The following is a 12,080-nucleotide window of genomic DNA, read 5'->3' as shown; positions in this document are numbered from 1 at the left end:
GCCGAGCGGAGCACAGAGGAGAGCCAGGGATGGGGAGGGGAGGGGCGAGCGGGTCGGGAGGTGAGGGGACAGAGGGAGTCGAGGGAGGAGGTGAGTGAGGAGAAGAGGGTGGAGGTAGCAGAGTCTACGGAGAGTTGTGAAAAGGAGTCGATAGGAGGGAGGTGAGAGAGAGCAGTGGAGGCAAGGACAGAGGGGGAGAGAGAGCGGAGGTTACGGCGAGAGGTGACAGTGGGGGTAGGAGGAGCAGGGAGAGGGGGGAGAGACAGAGAAAAAGAGATGAAATAGTGATCAGAGAGGTCCAGGGGGGTGACAGAGAGGTTGGAGGGGCAGCAGGCCCTGGAGAAGGTGAGGTCCAGTTGACGGCCAGCTTTGTGGGTAGGAGGGGACGGAGAGAGACAGAAGTCGAAGGAGTGAAGGAGAGGGAGGAATCCAGCAGAGTGGCTGGGGTTGGAGAGATGGATGTTGAAGTCACCCAACAGGACAGTCGGGGTAGACAGAGAGGGGAGGGAGGAGAGTAGATAGTCGAGTTCATCCAGAAAGTGAGTGAGAGGCCCAGGGGGGCGGTACAAAACAATGAGCAGGAGTTGACAGGGAGAGGTTAGTTGGACTGCATGAAATTCAAAGGTAGTGACAGAGAGGGAGGTGAGATCAGAGGGGACAGAAAAGAGTAAGGAGGGAGAGAGGAGAAGACCCGTCCCACCTCCCCGTCCGGTGAGACGCGGGGTATGGGACAGGACGTAGAGAGAGGACAGGGCAGCAGGAGTAACAGTGTTATCAGGGGACAGCCAGGTTTCAGTGAGAGCAAGGAAATCGAGCGAGAGGTGGGAGGCAAAGGCAGAGATGAAATCAGCTTTGTTAGCAGAAGAGTGACAGTTCCAGAGTGCACCAGAGAGTGTGCGGGAGGGGGGGAGAGGCAGAGAAATGAGGTTAGAGGGGTTGGAGGAGCAGTAGCGGAGGGAGGGCAGAGGACGAGGATGGGAGGACAGAACAGGGATGTGAGAGACAGTCATAGCAGGACAAGCAAGACAAAAGGCACAGTAGGAGCAGTGGGGTGGAGGATACAGACCTGACTAGTAGATGGCTTCTTCCAGAGCGCTGGTAGGTTCGGATCTAGTCGAACAGCGTCTCAGCGCAGGCCTCCCCTCGCTGGACTCCCACAGCTAGACTCCCGGCTCTTTTGTTGAGGCTCTTCTGTTGGCTGGCGCTTCGTGCTGGCGCTAAAATAAGCTGCTTGAATAAATGTTGTTACCCCTGCTTGGCAAAAGAACCAACTAAACTGTGTGGAAACCAATCAAATAGCAAAATCAACTGCTAATCAATTTAGCCACTCACCTGGTACTAATCACACACAAACTCAGCCAATTCAAACACCACCTTACAATGTCACCAAATGTAGTAGTTACAATTACAAAAAGCAGGAACTTATCTATCTGCCTCTCTCCCTGGTTCCCTGAACCCACCATTTATCAAAAACCGTTTTCACCTTAACAATGTTTTAAGCCTTAAAGTCTTACCCTTTCTATTCTGGATTTAAAGGAATCACTGTTACTGAAAGTCCAGCGCATGGAGCGCTGTGCCACATCAATTTCCACAGTCAGATTTTTATTTTCCGGTACAGTGACTGTGCCTTGGTATTCTGACAGAGCTTGAAAACCCACCATTGTATCCTGAAAACAGATGAACCAGGATCAGAAGAGAGAAACGTCACCATTAACATCAGTTAACTTGAACCATGTAATTTTTTAAATGATAACAGCTGCTTTATTTATGTAATTAGATTCTGTGTACACAACATGTTTTTTTTGTTTATTTTCCCCCTGTCCAGCAACACATAATGTACTGCATAGGAAAAATACTGGCTTGTGAGGCTGGATTTAAAAATAATAACAACACAGAGGGGCGGCATAGCATTGTAGCACATGTGACACAGACATGGGCATTACAGGGTTAAGAGAACACAGGCCCTGTGTCTTATCAGGAAGATTGCATTTGTACATTTTAGTATCCCAGTCTGTAATGTTTGGTTCACGTTGCTTCTTACCTGTGTAGCTGAATAGCCACCCCAGTAGCTCTTGTGTTCCATCAGCCACTCCATGACTGGGCCAGCTTTCTCCCTTTTCCCCATTTTCAGGAGGGCCAGGAGAGCATAGCCAGTGGCTTCAATAGTGTAGGACCGTGAACCAGTGTCTGGCCAGTACTGACTATCTGAATTTAACAAACATGCAGTTACTGTACGTTGACTTTCACAATTCACAAGAATTACAGGTAATCTCTGTACAACAGCCAGAATGGACTCAATTTAAAAAACAAAAACAAAAAAAAAACTAGTGATACTTTGCAAAAAATGTCTCTAATTGCTGTAGTAGTTGCTTAGTAAATACATGTGTGCTTACACATCATTACAATGTTATTATGCACAGTTATAATGTATGTAATGGGTATATTTTTCAGTTTTTTTAACGTGTCAGTTTGTAGTCCCTTTTACTGTGAAATGGGTTCCCTTTCAATTCGAAGTTGACCGCCAATGATACTTTTGGGATATGCCTGCTTGTCAGGCATTCGCTGAACATTTTATATCAAAGCTGCTGATAGGCCCCTCCGCGGAGTGATGTCCTCGGTCCCGCCTCAGCGAGGTCATAAATAGTCACTGCGCAGAGATGTCAGTCTCTTTTGCCTTTCACGTACAGATAGGTAAGGTAGGTGACGTAATTAGGGGTCTACTTAAATTGCGGTACATTTACATATTTTTCACGGGTATGTTGCAGAATAAAATTAGGATTTCGCGGACCTGTTTAAACATTAAATAAACCTAATATTTCAGAACACTATAAAGCCCAAAAATAGTGGTACTTGCTTCCTTACTAAAACAGAGTGCTGTCATTGGTTAAAGGCGAGCATGCAGCACCCCCCTGCAGTTGACTTGCTCATACATTGAGACTGCACGTCTGCATCCACTGAATTGGTTGGAAGTTAAGGCAAAGGTTTGCCAAGTTATACAGATGTGGAAATCGAATGGAAACAGCCCAAGGGCATCTGGCGTACTTTAATAAAGGCAATGTATGCAGTTACGTTCGTTGTCATGTTATTTGTCCCATCTAATAATTTATTTTATTAGTACCGAGTCAAAACATAAAGGACGTGGCTACTCGGGTCTAAAATGCGAACAATGTAAACAGCAGGTTGAAGCGAGGTGGCTGTGCTGGATTGTTTTAGTACTGATTTAACTTGGAATACTTCTTGTCTGCACTGACTTTCCAGTTTGGTTTCTGAAAGCTGTTTATTTTACATTCTGTTCAGTCTGTAGTAGCCTTTTTGTTTAATGTGTGATTCTGAAGGTAAATAGCGATCGATTGTATTTTATCCAAAGACACATTAAGATATGCAAAACAATTACCCCAGTCTGCATGTACAGTTTCTTTGGGAAATATCTTGAAACGATCATCAGCCGAAATATACTTTGCTTTTTTTGTCGTCCATTTCTACTATTTTACCTCCAATGCTGAAAACTAGATTTTAGCAACCTAAATCAAAACAATGCAGCACCAACTTTGTCCCACCCCCTACAGCACAGTACAGATCACATAAAAGCAGTAAAGACGCATGATAGGCTGATTAAAACTTTGTCATTTGAATAGTAAACAAGAATGTTAACTGCTTTGGAGAATTTTTTATGTAAATGTCATTTGTAGATATTTTTTGTTTGTTTGTTTTTTGCTTAAGTGCAATGCACACAGGACTGTGAAGGAATAAAAAGGGCTATCTACAGAAGGAAGACACGTAGTTTGCATCGCTTGCGTTGTGCAGTAGTTCATTTAAATGAGTTTTTTTCCCCTCTCCATACTTGTTTGTATGCATTGGCCCCTAAGAGGTGAATTTCGCAGTGACCCCTCAATTTCACGATTTCCGCAAAATCGCGATTTAGGTAGACCCCTAACTATAACCCTAACCTCCCCATCTGAGAGAGTGGCCTTGCACTCTACCAGAGGTGTGGCTCTGTCATGGGACATGGGCCCTCTTCAGAGGTGCCTCATTGACCGATATCTGTACTGTGGCTAGCTGGCCTACCCCACATATATTTACCAGGTTCTACCGACTTAATGTTGTAGATCCCTCTATGCCTTCAATAGGCACCAGGGTCCTTGAGGTTGCACGCTCACACCACCAACACTAGATGGCGGTAGCGAGATGTCCCTCAGATGCTGTCCGCTCATTCTCCCTCATGACGGCTCTGGTATACATGACAAATCTTGAGGTGTTCTAATAAGTCCACGCTACTTTTATTGTAATTCAATAATCATTTCTTCACAGCTTACACAAGGAAGACATGCTTAATGACCTACTTTCTGATGCAGACATTAAATCTTCATAGTAGTCCTTCTTATTCATCAGGGCTAAAGCATATATTGAAATTGCTGGTTGTTTTGTCCATAGTGTGGGATAGCGCTGACACCTTAGTTGGAGAGGAAAATGAGATCAGGTTTTGGGTCATTGAGTAATTTACTCTCCAATCCAGACACTATCAGGATGATTTTCAAAAGTGGCAAAATAAGAACTAGGCGGCAAAGTGGTTTCGAAAAGCTGATTTGGGTCACTGACTATACAGCTTTCAAATGGTTATATAAAACAAACCTTTATAATTATAATGAAAGTAGTCGAGTTACAGAGGCTTTAAAGATCATTTTGCTGCCTACTTCTTATTTTGCCCCTTTTATAATAATCGTATTCTTATTTGCTTTATTGACCACAAACAAATATGGTTGTGAAAAGAATAAGCACAGAAACAGTTTTTTTTTGTCAATGCTGCACATGGAATATACTGACAAAAGATATGCATGCACATGCTATATATTACTATTTAATAAAAAAAAAATGCTGATACTGTACTAATCCAAATCAAGAAACAATAATATTGTATTCCTTATTGATCGCCAATATAAAGCTATTCTGACTCTCTCCAGACACAGAATACTGTATTTGCTATATAGATTTACTTTCTGAAAATTCAGTTGATGGATAGGTCAACTGGTAGGTTAGGTTGAGGGGGAACAATTCGACGCTGAGGAATCCAGAATTTCGTTTTATTGAAAACCCAAACTTATTGGTCATGTGTTTCTGGCAATTCTCAAAAATGAGTTGATCCTGATTCATTCTCTAGCTTGCACTATATTCACAATTGACAGACTCTGGGAACCAAGGAAGTGCAGGAAGCTTGATAACATGCAAACTCAATTGCTATGTGTATTATTGACGCATCAAATTTAAATATCATACGTAATTCGAACTTGATCGTCAATCGTTTTGATCATCAAGTTGGGAATTTCAAATAGAAAAGGTAATAAATAATAAAATAAAAGGAAAAGTGAACCTATAGTTCCTTTACAAGGATTGCAATCTTTATCAAAACTGAACTTCATGTCTGCCTTTTAAAAACATTCTGTTTTCACCAGCAGTAAATTAGCAAACCAAATAACAACAGACACATGAAAAGCCCCCTTCTTGTGCTGGACAGAGCTATCTGTAGCAGTAATATATCCAATCTTTGATGCAGCTAGTGTTTTTTTTCGTTGAAGACATTTTAAAGAAACCATGCAGCTCTATGCAGTTCTTTCGATTTTGTTAAAAAATAAATAATAATTGAATAAAAATAAACCTTAAACCCTCTGAATGTTGAAAGCCAGATAAAAAGAAAGAAAGATATTTTCTTTGAATTACCGTTCTACAGACTGGGTTTGCTTCAGCCATTGCTATTAAGACAAAAGCAGCAAGGGTTGTCTCTGCCTCTGATCCGAATGCTCCTCCCTAGCATCAGAAATGAAAAGACTGCTGTTAACTTTGAAGGGACAAGTGGCCCACGCATAGGCCCAATGGTGTACAGAATGACGTTAGGCTTAGGGTTAGGGTTATGTCAGGCAAAAGTACATTTTAACTATGCACAATAACATTGTAATGATGTGGAAGTGCACATGTATTTACTAAGTAACTACTATGTAAATACAAAGAGACACTGTTTAGCACACGGTATTGTGGGTAACAGAGTGGTTTTTATGGAGAACCTGTCTTTCAGTCTGGAGGGTGATATACCTGGTCTTGAGTGTAACATACCATTATTGATGAGTCAGTAACGCCTGCATCCTCTTTGAAAGAGCCCTCGGGTTGCTGCTTTGATATGAGAAATGTCACTGCTCCACACAGAACCTTGTCATCTATGTATAACAGAGAGCTGGCCATGGCAAAGACCTTGACAACATAGGCCGTCAACCTTGAAGCAGCAAAAAAACAAAACAAAACAAAAAAAAATCTCAATTCAATTATAAGTGAATTCTCATAAATACATAAAAATAATACATCCCTAATAAAGTAGCCCTAGTCTACTGCAACCTGCTTCCATATGCTTATCACTGGATATACAGGTTTGTAAAAACTACAAGCATAATCTAAACAGAGTGGACTGTATTAAATTCACTCAATCTAACTGCAACATTTCCAAGAAGCCACTCAAAGGTATGTGTGGATCATTTAGAAAAGCTTTGTCATCAGGGTTTGGCTTATTTTGTATATTGCCTGATGTATACAACCTGTCAAAACGATATAAAGTAATCCGTCTTCTGTGAAAATGTTCGACCGCTTTGTGCTTTTGTGCTTTAGCTAGACATCTTCAACAACTTCTGAAAAGTCTCCTGCATTTTACCGTGTGTGGTTCTGTGTTCCTTTTCTCTTACTATATTGAAATGAATTGCACGTGTGGCCTGTTAAAGTCGTCAGTAACATTAGACAAACACTAATTTGCCTTGTTTGACAATTTTCCGAGATTTCCAGTTCTAGTGGTTTGATTTCATACACACAACAAATTAAAACTGCAGAAGCAATGGGGTGCTCTAATACATGTGCACACTGCTGTAGGTTAGAACAATGCGACTATAGCCAGTGTAAGTGTTCGCCTGTATATACACTAGCAGTGAAACCCATTATACATTGCTCAATAGCAGCACACAGCTACTTGCTGTTCTATCATAGAAATACAATTGTTCATTACCAGGTGCTTGAATCTCTTTTAAAATAAGGTGGGTAAGAGTAGTCGTCTTTTTTATAACTCAATTGTTTGGTATAGCCTGTGGGGAAAACAAAAAAAAGAAACAAATTTAAACCTGACTGCTGCAACCCTACACTTTGTCTTAAAATATCCCAATTCTTCAGCAATAGCATCACCCATTCCATACCCTTACAACTCTCCTCCCCTCTGTCTTAACTCTGTCTCCACTTCGTTTCCAACAGTTTCTCAAAGTTCAGTTTGTCCTTTTAAAAAATGTAAACATCCCCCCTAATTATTTTTTTGTTCTAGGCTGAATAGATTCATTTCCCAAAAAACTTTTCGTTCAACTCTCTCCAAAGCCAAAATGTCCTTTTTGTATTGACCAGTAAATGCAATCACGCTCAAAATGACCTCCTTTGATTTGTACATGTTTATGCCAAATCAACAAAGTAACCAAGAGGCTTGTTACCAGGAGGTTCAATCCCAGCATGAAATGGAACTGATCAACAGTTACAATTAAATCAATTTTTGATTTAATTGTAGCAGTATTGTAAGTGACTCTGCAGCAGCAGCAGTTGTTAATGCATAGTTCAAAACCTAGTCTTTGAGTTGCTTTGGATAAAAGTGTCTGCTACATCAATAATAATAATAATAATAATAATAATAATAATAATAATAATAATAATAATAATAACTTGATGTAATCCTTACTTGCTGCATCCTAGTTCATACAGTACTTTAGTAGTATTATTTGTAAACTACACTGTATTTCAATATGAATCTTGCATTGTAACCCTGTACTGCCCTGTAGCACCTGTAAGTCGCCTTGGATAAAGGTATCTACCAAATAAATAGATCCTCACCTATTCTGATGTAGTCAATGGCTTCAACTCGCCTCTGTACTCCCACGGACTCCCACTGCTTAGTCTTGTCCAGGTAATGAGTTGCAATTACAGGGGCAGTGATTTTAGCCATGTTCTGCTCTACACACCCACTAGGTAATTTAATGAGTTCTCCAATCTTTGCATCGCTGAATGTGTTCTCGATAGTCCCTGCCAATGGCTCACCTGTTTGGGACAAAGCAAGTGGTTATATTTTCTAGATCTTTATTGATTTTGTATTTCAGCATTCACGTATAGGTAACACTTTCCCGCAAGTGTCTCTAATTACTGTATATTTACACAGTAGTTACCTAGTAAACACATATGTACTTACGCGTAATTATACTGTCATTATGCATAGTTATAACCCTAACCTTTTTCTGTTCTTGCATGTATCGTGCCAAAAAATGTCCATGTACACTTACAACTTTAAAGTCTGTTTCAAAGCTCTTTTAAGAACATAAGAAAGTTTACAAACGAGAGGAGACCATTCAGCCCATCTTGCTCGTTTGGTTGTTAATAGCCTAATAGCTTAAGTTCTGGTCACCTTGTTACAAAAAGGATATTGCTGCTCTAGAAAGAGTGCAAAGAAGAGCGACCAGAATTATCCCGGGTTTAAAAGGCATGTCGTATGCAGACAGGCTAAAAGAATTGAATCTATTCAGTCTTGAACAAAGAAGACTATGTGGTGATCTGATTCAAACATTCAAAAACTTAAAAGGTATAGACAATGTCGACCCAGGGGACTTTTTTGACCTGAAAAAAAGAAACAAAGACCAGGGGTCACAAATGGAGATTAGATAAAGGGGCATTCAGAACACAAAATAGGAGGCACTTTTTTACACAGAGAATTGTGAGGGTCTGGAACCAACTCCCCAGTAATGTTGTTGAAGCTGACAACCTGGGATCCTTCAAGAAGCTGCTTGATGAGATTCTGGGATCAATAAGCTACTAACAACCAAACGAGCAAGATGGGCTGAATGGCCTCCTCTCGTTTGTAAACTTTCTTATGTTCTTATCTTCTTATGTTCACTCTAGGGCATGGATAGTGTCAGGATTATCGCCCACATTGTGAAACCGGTAACACAGCGATAACGACCCATGCTGTGCTACGGAACAGAAAAGCCAGGGCATTTGTTACGTTTTATTTTATTCATTTTTTATCGCTCTTCCTGCAGTGATTTAGAGGAAAGATCTCAAACCCTAGGGCACTAGAGCAGTGGTTTCCAACCTGTGGTCCCGTAGGGGTAACAAATTCAGCAGAACGTAGTATTACACCTACGTGGTTCGCCAGTCAAGAGTATATCGCTGCAGAATGAAGGCTCCCACAGCATAGCTTTTGCAGGGTAGTGCTGCGTGCGTAACTCGTAGTCATGCTTCATTCATCCTTAACACTGCTACCACGTGACGATAAACAGGGTATGGGAGGGGGAGAACACTGAAAATAGTGATTACCCTCTGAGAATTAATTGGTGATCCACAGCCAAATCACCACGAAGCTTAGGTTTAGGGTTAGGTTATTATTGTGTGTATTTAAAGTTAGGGCCAATACAGGATGTTAACAACGATAAGAAAAATGACAGGTACGTTATATTTAAAGTAGTAGCAGCATGTGGGGATGGGTAGAGCTATATTTTTCAGAACCCCACTACTTATTCTATACACATTTCAAGTTTTCATTCACAAAAAAAAAACAACAACATTTGTTTTGTTTATATAAAGAAAAGGGCTTGATACCAGGTTCAAATCCCGGCTCAGCCACTGACTCACTGTGTGTGACCCTGAGCAAGTCACTTCCTTGTGCTCCGTCCTTCGGACGAGACATAAAACAAACGAGGTCCTATTATAAGTGACTCTGCAAATACTTTTAAAAATCCAAGTTATTTCATTTAACATGTTTTTTTTATGTTTTTAAATGAAGCCAGTGAAAAATGTGTTAATTTCACAACAACAAAAGCTGGGTAACACTTTCCATTAGATGTCGCTAAGTACTGTGCATTTACATAGTGATCTTACATATCAGTTTGATTTTGCAGGTTGTACAATGACTCTCGTAGGTCACTCTCTAAATCACTGCTCGGCAGTCATGTGACAGCTCGAAGTAGGAACCCATTGTTCTGTTCACTGAGACCTTACCTGTGATCTTGATATAGGTCCAGGACTCTGTGTCTGGAACAATGGAGTCTTGCATTGTATCACCTACATTCACTTGGTGATTCCCACCTGCAAAGAACAGTGTATTCCAGAAGTGGATGCAAATCTTCAAAGGACCCCCCTGACATATTTGTGCACTTTCGAAGTTATTACTGTGGACGAGGTAGCAAAGAGGTAGCAAAGCTACACAGAGACCTAGCTGCAACCAGGGGACTGAAACGGGGTGCTGACATCACAGAAAGGGGTGGTGACATCAGAGAAAGGGGTGGAGACATCAGATAAAGGGGTGGAGACACCAGAGAAAGGGGTGGGGACATCAGAGAAAGGGGTGGAGCATCGGAGAAAGGGGTGGAGCATCGGAGAAAGGGGTGGGGATACCAGATAAATGGGTGGGGACACCAGGGAAAGGGGTGGGGAAATCAGAGAAAGGGGTGGAGCATCGGAGAAAGGGGTGGGGATACCAGATAAATGGGTGGGGACACCAGGGAAAGGGGTGGGGAAATCAGAGAAAGGGGTGGGGACATCAGAAATGACACCTAATTGCAAAGGCAATATTAAAAATAGACAGCAAGCCATTTGTTTGGGTTTTTATACTGCAGCGTTATTCAAACTCCATTGTTCTGTCATTAAACTGGGTTGCTGGTGTGGTTAAGGCGGCCATATTCACTACATAATCCAGATCAATACTACGATAAAACAGAAATATGAATGCACTAATATTGTAAGTGTCTTTGCAATGACTTGTAAATATAGCGATATTTCACCAGAACTTTGCTTTACCCAAAACATCTTTTTTTAATTTGTGGTAAGGTAAGAATAAATTGCACATGCTCTTTCCTGATTGGTTTTTTTTTTATTATTTTTTTTTTTATATATTTGAATCATAATCTCCAATACCATTTTACCTACCATATTTGGTTGGATTCAGGTTAACTGTCATGATGTTCTTTTCAATCTGTTGCCCCTCTGGCTATAAAAAATAAAAACTGAGTAAAGGTCAACCTACGAAATACTGCTCATCCAGGACTAACCTTTTTGAGGTATTTTTTCAATGAACAAAAAAACATTTATAGGTCAATATTATTAGGATTAAATATAAAGAAGTCCAGAAGAAAGGTTCTAACAGTTCTTCTTTTTAATTATTATTATTGTTAATAATCATAATTAATCACCTCCACCCCCAACCCCAACCCCAACCACACCCCCAACCCTCAGCCCCAACCCCCGGCCCCCAGCCCCAACCCCATTAACAAGTTCCCCTAGCGTTTGGTAACTCCTCCCTTTTAAATATCTGCCTGTCAGTACTCACCACAACAAGAATGTCCTTCTTTACGCGGTCTCCAGCGTATTCTCCTATGACTCTAGCTCTCACATCGATGCTTTGCTTTCTAAGTTTCAGAGGAATAATGGTGAACAGCACAGCTTTGGAGGAATGAGCTTCAATCTCCACTTCCTGGGTATCTTTCTTTTTGTTACTAGCAGCGCTGCAAATATTCTCATTTTCAAATAAATCAAGACGAACCTGTCAGGGAAGCACACCACCACATCAAGCAATAAAGAGACTCCCCATACTGAGCCCTCCATTGTCCAATGACTAAATGTAATCTGTGACATTGCTTTGTCCAAGAGGCTAAATCAATATGGCAGTGAAAAGGGTTCATTTTCACTGAGCAAAGAAAATCAAAGAAATCAGTTTTGTATGATACGTTAAGACAATAAGCAAAGGGTTACTGCCTTCATACAGTACAGAGGTCAGAGGTCATTGTCTTGGTCACCAACGCATTGAATAACAATGATGAAAATAACGATGAAAACGGTTCCCGTCACATGACCTGTGTAAAGCAGCCATCTTAGGTCACAGGTCAAAGAGAAGAGTGCCATTAATGAGGCATTTAGCAGACGCATTTATCCAAAGCAACTTCCAGATACTAGGGGGTGAACTGTGCATCATCAATAAGGAGGTTAAGTGACTTCCTCAGTGTCACACATACAGCTGAGCTGGGATTGAACCTGGG

General features: G+C 41.0%; 1 pseudogene; it reads right to left on the bottom strand.

The window, feature by feature from the left end:
* LOC117420346 (complement C3-like) overlaps positions 1-12,080 on the bottom strand; it is a 57,235-nt pseudogene that overhangs the window by 15,017 nt on the left and 30,138 nt on the right.

Source organism: Acipenser ruthenus, chromosome 54, assembly GCF_902713425.1.
Source record: "Acipenser ruthenus chromosome 54, fAciRut3.2 maternal haplotype, whole genome shotgun sequence".
Classification (NCBI taxonomy): domain Eukaryota; kingdom Metazoa; phylum Chordata; class Actinopteri; order Acipenseriformes; family Acipenseridae; genus Acipenser; species Acipenser ruthenus.
This window is presented reverse-complemented; position numbering and strand designations above follow the sequence as displayed.